We start from the raw sequence: 9,876 nt of genomic DNA on the forward strand, positions 1-9,876 counted from the left end.
AAGGAAAATATCACGATCGGACCAGCGCCCTAGTAAAGCCTGAATACGGAGCGCTAAGGGAGATTAGTAGGCTAAAGCTAACTCGATCCGGTTATTAGAGCAGAGGTTTCAGAGGTGAAACCTCTAATGCATGTAACAGGAAAAACATGATGTGTGATCATATTTGTAATTAATGTAACTTTATGTAAAGTAACAGTATATATATAAATGAATTGCATGTTGCAATGGTTTACATGATCTCTAGGCTTCAGTAGTTTGAATATTACGTGTATATATATATATATATATATATATATATATATATATATTGTATGTACATATTAAAATATAAAATGAAAAAAAGGGTCTGGTGGGAAAATTTAGAATTGGGCGGGAGATTTAAAATTTTTAACACAGACGGTTATATAATGAGAACCGTCCGTAGAAAGTTTATTTCTACAGACGGGTTGCATAGCTGAACCGCCTGTAGAAATCTATTTCTATTTCTACAGGCGGTTCTAAGTTACCCGCCTGTGGAAACTCTTGATTTCCACAAGCACCCAGCGCAGTCAGTTCTCCAAACCGCCTGTGAAAAGGGGTTGGGAACCGCCTGTATGTGCTTCTGTGTACTAGTGGATCCATCTTTGGCACTCACCGATGACAAAAAGAGACAGATCGAGATGAGACTAGATGCAGAGGTCTCCTCAAGATAGATCAATCAACTCTGAATCTGCATGCTACAAGGAGATTAACTAGGATTAGGGACAAACAAATCAATCTAACAAAAGGATCAGGAGATCTCTACCCTACACATGTACCTTTGCATGCACTAAAAAATGGGCGATGCATTAGGATCTTCGATTATAGTCCAATAGGTGCGCCATGGCCACCTAACAGAGCTAGCGAAGTGTGCTGCTGCATGTCGTGCGCCTCTATGCTTGCTCAGGCCTCCGAGTGGCTATAACAGCGCTGGCAAGGTGACATGCCATGGTGAACTAGATGACAGTCGATCGCATCGAAATGCCACGCTTGTTGCAAGAAAAAAGTCACGCGAGTTCAATTCGGAATCTATAGCGTCCATTTGGTCAGAAGATCAAGAACAAAAAAGAAAGTATGTATTGTGGAGGAGGATACATACCAGCACATGTCACACTGCCGGCGGAAACAAAGAGCAGTGGTAGAAGCTCCATTCCTGCGTTTATGTTGGTGGTCAGCGGCGGCTATCTCGACGGGCAACCGGATGCAAATAGCATTAAAAATAAAATCTCTGACTAAATAAATAACGCTAGGTGAGACATGCCAGATTCGAAAAAACTGCATGCCCAGCGTAAATTTTAATCCGCATTCCCCGTTAATTATCCGGCCATCCGCTCAATAATCAATATTCAAGTATTTAATTCATGTATATACATGCACGGTCCGTTGGATAGTTTCTAAACCCGTTAGCTCCATGGTGGCCCATTAAGATGATATCCATGCGTAGAGTAGACTGGGTGAGGAGATGGGAGTAGCTACTCCTAGGGAGTATGAAAAATTTAGCATTTTTTATACTCCCAAGAGTAGTTACTCCTATGCGTAAACGGGTACATTTAGCAATCCAATAGTGTCATCACGCGCATCACCGGGCTAACGATTGGTACGCACCCAGGCACCAGGCCACGGAATTCTCGGTTGCATGCAGGCGTACATGCATTTGACGGCAACAAGTCATGGATACCATGGTGCACTCCCGGAAAATTAGGATGCTAAAAATAGATCGGTGTAGATTTATATGAAATTTTTGGTATGTGTCAGTATAGTTACATACTATTTTTTGTACGTACATATTATTGAGAACAAATTACCAAAGTATACGTACATACATAGTATATGGGCTGCATGAAAATGCATACATAATGTTTGTTTTTTTGTGCCAGACCCATTAAAGAACGGCGTTGGTTGTTTTTTTTAATTTGTGTGGAGTTTACGGCCGGTTGTTGTCATATCTAGTTTTCAAGTTTTATTATATATATTTTAGAATGGAGTATCGTGCATACTTTTAGAATAAAGTATTTATATATACTTTTTTAATAGAGTATATGTACATACCTTTTTAATAGAGTATATGTACATACATTTTAGTTTAGAGTATCCGTACATACCTTTTAGAATAGACTATTTGTAATACTTTTTTTTTGAATGGAGTATGCATACATACATCAAGATTTAGATAGTATAAGTGCATACTTAAACTACACGATCGAAGTATATGTGCATACATTCACTTATGGGAGATATACAAAACTATTCAACTATTTTTATTAGAATAAAATAAAATATGTGTACATAATGATTGGAGCACATGCAGTACGAGTTCATACATGTTCCACGGGAAAAGTCATCATTGTGAACCCAGCTTGAAATAAACAAAAAACAATAATAACAATGTTGGAGTCATATATGCATATTCAAATTATTTAGATGAAAAAGAAACACGAACGCATGTACTAGATCGGCTCAGATTGCCATTCAAAGTCAAAGACGAGCAGGGAGAATTAGTGCTTAAACTTCCATCGGATTAATTTCCATGGTGAGTTAGTTCGCAGGCAACTAGGCAGTCAGGCACGATCCATCCATTAGATGAGAGAAACGTCGTCTCCAGAAGGTAAGTCGATCACGCGCGATCCATCAGATGAGAGAAATGCGGTCTTCAGAACGAGATGATGGGATCAATCTGCACATTTCAGACTGTATAGAACAGAGAGCACCATGATCAGTGATCGCTGCAGCCTTTTGAAATGATGGTGGACAAAAAAATTAATTAATAACTCTAGAAAAATCTTAGGAATCCAATTTCTACGGATCAATACACAGCTTCCTATATCTTACCGCTCCCTGATCTTATCCACACAGAGACCATCTTGCCGCTCCATGATCTCATCCGAAGAGGCCATCTCGCCAAACTTGACGCCGGATCTCGCCTGATACTAAAAACTAGAATAAATCAATATACCACTGGATAAAACAACATTGATTTTGCCATATTAAATTAATACCTTGTCACCAAGGAGAGAAAATAGCTAGTATAGGACTCCAATCGTTTGGCTTCGCTAGAATAGGACTCCTAACATGGGTTTCGCTAAAATAGGACTGCAAACAATTTGTACAAGCTATAATAGGATTTTGATCCTTTTAAACATATTTTCCATCTCCTAAATATGGAAAATGACCTCCTGGACAGCAGCCGTGATCACGACGTGGCCACCAGAAGCAGGAGCCTCGGCCACAAAGCCAGCAGCCACGGCCACCAGCCCATCGCCTAGGGTTTGCATAGGGGCGGTGCCTCCAGTGGTGTCCTGCGATGCTGGATCAGTGGGCGGCGGCTCTCCTCCATCCATGGAGGAAGCAGCGTGGAGGAGGAAGTGGAGCCGCGGTGTGGAGGAAGAAGGGCCGTGACGTGGAGGAGGAAGGACGGGCGGCGGCGGCGGTAGCCGAAGAGCCGGTCACGTATGGGAGAAAGACGGAAGAGATGCTGAGTCGATCTTTTGTTTTGACCGGAAGAAGGTGAATCGATCGATCGATCGATCATTTTCCCTCAAGGGCACCATGGTCATTACGAAAAAATAAATATATTTAGGAGATGGAACATATGGTTAAAAGGATCAAAATCCTATTATAGCTTGTACAAATTTGTTTGCAGTCCTATTTAAGCGAAACTCATATTAGGAGTCCGATTCTAGCGAAACCAAAGGATTGGAGTCCTATATATAATAGCCATTTTCTCCACCAGGGATGATCGTTCCTAGGCCGATCTCTAACCGTGATCCTCCAAGATGATGAATGAATGTGAAACTAAAGAAGCGGGACCTAGTGAGCCAACGAGACGACGTGGCCGGCAATTGCGAATATTGTATTGCTTGCGCATACCCTAAAAGATGGTCAGATTTTTTAATATATATAAAGAGGATTAACGGGCCGGGTCAGCTTTTTTCAAACCGGTAAGCAGCCCGCCACCGTGGTTAAACGTGAGCATTCGCCAGACGTACGTAGGGAGTAACTCCTAGGAAGTAGAAAAAATTTACCATATATATATATATATATATATATAACTAAAAAGGACAAAACTAAGACTGCCCGCTGCAGCAGCTAGCGACCGTAGGATCCGGCCGGGCGGAACACGAGCCGGGTCGGAGGCGCGCGCCGTCGAAGCGGGGCGGCGAAGTGAGGTAGGGGGATCGGGTGCGGTGCGGTGCGGTGGGGAAGAGAGGAGAGAGAGAAGTAGAGAAGGAAGGTGGTGGGGACGGGACGGGTGGAAGTGGTCCACCGTGGTCCTCGATGCCGTCGTCCTCGCCCACACCATCGTCCTCGATCCACCCCGATCTGCCATCGTCCTCACCGGCCGATCCCCTTCTCCCTCGGCGCTGCCTTTCCTACACAGCATGGCTTGCGGTGGCTTCATAGCCCAACGAAGCCAGAGCCTGGCCCCCCTTGTGGGTTTGCTTTTGGCCTGTGCATGGCCAGTGCGGTGGTCAGCTGGGCCAGGCAGCTCGCAGTGGATGCGGCGGTGTGGACCTCCAGGGTGTGCCCCCTCCCTTGTGAAGCCGACAGGTATGCCCACCCCTTACCTAGCGATGGTTGTCAACATGGGGCTTCTAGCAGGCACCAAGATGAAGGGGACAACAGCCATGGCATCTCGGACATCTACACCAACGTTCACAGTCCTGGTACCACCTCACCACCTCCACTCCATATGCAACATCAGAACTCGCATAGGAGGTGTTTGAGGGAATTCCCATGAGGTAAACAATGTGTCCTTTAATCTCCATGTGTATGCACATCGTATCATGGTAGGTTCTCAACTTGGTGATGAAAAATTATTGATTATGCCTAAAGAGCATGGATAATAAATTTATCAATAGGAAGCACATAGAAAAAAAAATGAAATCGCACATCTGTCTTTAGGTGGGAAAACAACATATGTTATAAAGGAGGCTTAGAGAACCTTTGAGTCATGCCTTGCTGTAGTTTTCTCTGTTTAGTCTCTAGAAGCAGCTTGTGATCTCTTTGTTTTGTTTTTTACTGTCTCAGTCTAGCAGTATTTGTACACTGCAGCACGCATTTGTACACTGAGGTGGCGATCAACATTTGGCAGATAAGAGTGCCTGTTTGTCCTTGCGATCTCTAGAAACTTGCTGTCAACTAAGACCTTGCACTCTTGTTACTTGTTAGTGACCAAAAATTATTAGAGAAAGTATTTTTCTGGAAACTAGCAATTCTCTGATATGGAAAGTTCCATTTGCCCACCATGAATCTTGTCCCCGCTCTCCAAAACATTTTGCTTGCTTGTAATATGTATCTTGTTATCGCCACATGAGTATGATCTGATATGTATTTTGTCAAATTTGCAGCCTTTCGGAATCAAAGTTGGATATGTAGTCCCAGCCAAGCTAGAGGTGCTGGTAGTTCATCTCCTCAAGGTGGTGGCTGCTACAACTAATCTACTAACCTGGTTATGTACAAAGGAATATATGTTGTGTGTCACATATGCACGGACAGGTTAGTCCCACAAATGTTTCCCATCCCAAATTGTGTATACAAATGACACTTTTCATTTTGTCTGATTATTAGTTTCTAGAATGAGACTGTCCCCATATTCTGAATCTTTATTTTTTTATCATGTCCCCCACCTCCTCATTTTAATTTAGAGCTGATTAGTCTATTGCACAAGGAATATAAAATCTATCTATGTTTTCTTGGAGTTCTCTATTACCAGCTTTAAATTTTTTGACAGATTCATCCAGATTCAAGCATGTAGGTTCACAGAGGCTTTATGGATCGCTTTTATTTAGTGAAATAGTGCAAAACAAATATTTTATTCATATTAAATTGAGATAATAATACAGTGAATGTGTAGTTTCATGCTTCTTGATTATTGTAAATGCCTAGGATGCATAATTTTGACAGACCTGCAATGTGCAAACTGTTTGCATTATTATTAGGGAAATTATTCTATGTTATGTCGTTTTGGTCGTCATCAAGCAGTTCTATGCTTTGTTGTCTGGCTACTATATCTGTATCTAAACATCAAACCTGTTTATCATACATTGTTTTGAAGATTAGGCATAATGTGTGAGGCTGGTGTTATTTCTTTTATCTTTTTTCATTTTGTCTCTACCATGTCACATTTTCTCCTGTTTTTTACTGTTGTTTTATGCTATTATTCACATCCCAAACCAATTTTACGACTAGAGCTGTGAGGCTGTAGACCTGCTTGGTTGCTTCACAACAAGTTGTTTTCCCCATATTAGACATATTATCATTGTTTTTAAACTGCGATGCATTAGTCACCATATTACCATTGCAGCTTGACTAATGTCTATTGGGCTAACAATACAGTTCACTTTCAAGGTTACTCATAATATATGTGTTTATAATTGGACTGACTAAAATTATTGATCTATATATTTTGATATGTTTTTTTTAAGAATATATTTTGATATGTAACTCTGCTTTTATATCAAGTTTCTCATATTACATTTATCAAATGGGCTAGGGTGTGGAGGTGGCACTACATTGGTAGATGGGCAGGGTTGGGCACTCTTTCCCACCGCACATGAGCCAATGTGGGAGATTCATCGCAACAGGATCTACCAGTCAAGGTGATAGAGGTTGACAGCCATCGCTATAGTGAGTTTGAGCTTACCCTGTCAGTTGGTGACATTGTAATTGTCTAAAAGGTAATATACTTTCTTGCAAACATAGTTTTTTACATCTTCCATGTTAATACAATTTTAGTGCTTTTTAAATGCATCACTATAGCAGATAAACGTACCACCACTTGGCTATCATTATTTTTTCTGAACCAAGGTTTTTATTTCTGTTCATCGATGTTATGGGTTTTATGAAACGATTAATTTATTTTTCCCAGCAGCTGCACTGAGCATATATTTTAGTGTGAGCTGAATCTTGGTATTCTCATTTTAGTCATGACCTATTAGAATACAATTTTAATCGAGATAAACTTATAAAATAGCAGTGTATATACTTGGTGGCAGAGTTGGATACATGGATGAAATGAAGGAAGGTTTTAGGAGAAGAGCTTCACCGCTCAAGATTCTGGACAGATTTGGCCAAGAAACTATTTGCTCCATGAATTCTTGCTTGCTTTGTGCTTTAGATGGAATTAATTCACAACTGATTTTCAGTTTTGTAAGCGCTTGCTGTGGATATGTGCTGCCTAGATGCCAGGACAGAATCCTGTTTATGACAGGGTAGGTCACTCAAGCAACATTTTCACAGTGAACTTGTGCTTATGCTGAATTGTAGGTACCTTTGTTGGCATGGAATCTTTTATAAATTCATTTCCGCCTACAATTGGATTATGTGCATATATACAACCTTGCAGGATGAATTTATTAGCCTAGGTGCCTGAATCTAAAAGAATCTGTAATTTGGTGAATTGTTTCATTTAGCTATAATACTTCTTGTATAGTTTTGAACTATGCCCATTCGCCTGCAGCTCCAAGAAACATACAGTACAGGTAACAACAAATATGCCTGGTCTTTTGTCTCCATCGATGGAATCGACAGAAGACATTTGAGCTAGGTGGGAGACTATGTTGAAGGTTGAAGTAGTCGCTGGAAACTCTCAAAAGTCATCAAATACTCAGTGTAATTTTGACGTGTTCTTGAGACGTGCATTTGTAATGTCTGTGATGTGTTTTCCTGTTACTATACTCTAAAATCATCCATCATGCCACAAGAACGGATGGTTCATGATGTGTCCTAATTGTTGAATTGCAACCTCGTAACTGTGTTCTTTTACATGAGAACAAATGGTGTTGCACTCAGCTTCCTATTAATTTGGTTGTTTTCATGGAAAAAAATAACATCGTTTGGTTGTTTTCATATGCATCCCTGAAATACCATGATGGTGTTAGCTCGTGCTGGATATGTAAAACAGTTTTTTTTCCAGCTCCTCATGTTTGGAGGTTATAATCATAAAGGACTGTGTATTACATGTGGCAGTGGCACCCTTGTTTTTGAGTTTGTAAGTTTGCGACACTGCACTTTTCGTGACTGTTAATTTCACGAACTTTACTTTTTTGGATTAAATGTTACCTCAACGTCGGTATTTAATTTCATAGTATTATTATTTTATCATGCGATCGTATATGTTTTTAATCTAAAAGTTTAGTTGTCCCGTAGCAACGCACGGGTATACTACCTAGTATATATATATAATTGAACTGAGCCAAACCCAAATTAAATCTAATGATCCCCACCAAACTATAGGACACATATGAAATGCTCTCGATTTCTTTGTTGCTTACACTTTTTCATATATGAACCTTTGAGTTGACCATTTTGCACAATATAAGTTTCGTGTAAGTCCCTAACTGATACTAGGCTACAAAAGGCATCCTCTCTTCGTTAGAGCATACAAGTCCTTCGGAGATGCTTATAAGGGTAAGGTTTATGTACATGTGTTCATAGGAGGTGAGTGTGGGTGTTATGGCCGTCTACGTTTTATTAAGTAATTCTTAAAAAAAACTCCAGGACCTTTTCACTGTAGCTCTTTCTTTTTATTTGACAATTAGTATCCAATTATAGACTAATTAAGCTCAAAACATTTGTCTCGTAAATTACTCTCTAGCTGTCTTTTTAGTTTCGTAAATAATCTATATTTAATACTTTATGTATATGTGCAAACATTCGACGTGACGAGAGTTAAAGTTTAACGATACAAACCAAACGAGACCCTATACATGAACCAGCCTACCAAATCTGTCTTATAAATTGATTTGGTGATGGGTGTTTTTATATAGTTTGATTAATTTGGCTACAGAATAATATTGTTAAGAAGTGTTTGGCCGATTGATTGCTTTACTAGGTAGTGATATTGATTGATGAGCATAATGGACAACCAAGAGAAGAAATAAGAATGATTATGTGCATACACGCGTTGCACGAGGTTCGATCTGCTGAGCGAGACAAGCATGATGTAACAATACATATTTTCTGTATAGGCACAGACATGTTAGTTGTTCTATATCTGTCTGTCGTCTCCAGCGACTCCAAGAATTGTTGTCTGGTTTTCACAAAATTTCCCTGTGATCCACATTAAGCCTTGTTTGGATGTTATCGGATTCACTTCCATCCATGTGTGTTAGTGTAGATTAGGATGGAATTTAATTTAAATTTCACTCTAATTCACCTCAACACATGTCAATTAATGTGAATCCGACTATATCCAAATAAGACCTTAATTGAATTAGTACGCAGGCGTGTGTCCGTTGGGAAGTCTAGTCTAGGTGTGCAGCACGTTAAAAGTGATCCAAGGGAGCACGTTTGACTGATATATATTGCACCAGCTTGAGTCCGAGTTGATTAATGCTACCTGGTTGAGTGCTGAGATATATATTAGTACAAATAATATACGTACAAACAATACAAATAAAGGTGAGGCAAGTCGTATAGATTAACATATTTTCAGATATGGATCGCGTGCGTTGTGAGTTGCGCGCTATGAGACGGCAGTGAAGAAACGTAGGAAAGAGGAGAAGCAACCAAGCATGCCAGGGCGTCCCGACCAAATACGAGGCCCAGTTCAAAACAATAAGTGAAGACCTAGCATCTATTGTCATAATCTAAAAAAGATAATATCAAATATTAATATATTACAAAAACAATATATAAAAGATTAACTAAATAAAATAGAGATCGTGCATGGAATTTATACCAGGCAATGATCTCCGTCTCGCGTCCTAAAAAGGGTCCGGCTGTCTAGGATTGCTACTAGGTCTCGACTTTTGAGCGACGAACAACATCAAGGGCGAGGAACAAGTCTAAGAGACAAAGCTATAAACTCACGAAGGGATACAAACTTATGTGAAGAAGAATTACTGACTATAGACT

General features: G+C 40.0%; 2 long non-coding RNA genes across 3 annotated transcripts; one reads left to right on the plus strand and one right to left on the minus strand.

Annotated features, from left to right (window-relative positions):
- LOC110433002 lies at window positions 667-1,628 on the minus strand. Its single transcript, XR_002450369.1, has 3 exons — window positions 1,118-1,628; window positions 798-1,007; window positions 667-716 (listed from the first exon to the last, which is right to left on the minus strand). It is a non-coding gene; the product is annotated as an uncharacterized LOC110433002 (long non-coding RNA).
- Window positions 4,142-7,820, plus strand: LOC110434114. 2 transcript variants are annotated; one of them, XR_002451597.1, is made up of 5 exons: window positions 4,146-4,757; window positions 5,367-5,514; window positions 6,512-6,695; window positions 7,014-7,382; window positions 7,478-7,820. It is a non-coding gene; the product is annotated as an uncharacterized LOC110434114 (long non-coding RNA). The 2 variants fall into 2 exon arrangements; XR_002451598.1 differs by lacking the exon at window positions 7,478-7,820 and having other exon boundaries at window positions 4,142-4,757; window positions 6,995-7,332.

This window comes from Sorghum bicolor, chromosome 1 (assembly GCF_000003195.3).
Source record: "Sorghum bicolor cultivar BTx623 chromosome 1, Sorghum_bicolor_NCBIv3, whole genome shotgun sequence".
In the NCBI taxonomy this organism is placed as follows: Eukaryota; Viridiplantae; Streptophyta; class Magnoliopsida; order Poales; family Poaceae; genus Sorghum; species Sorghum bicolor.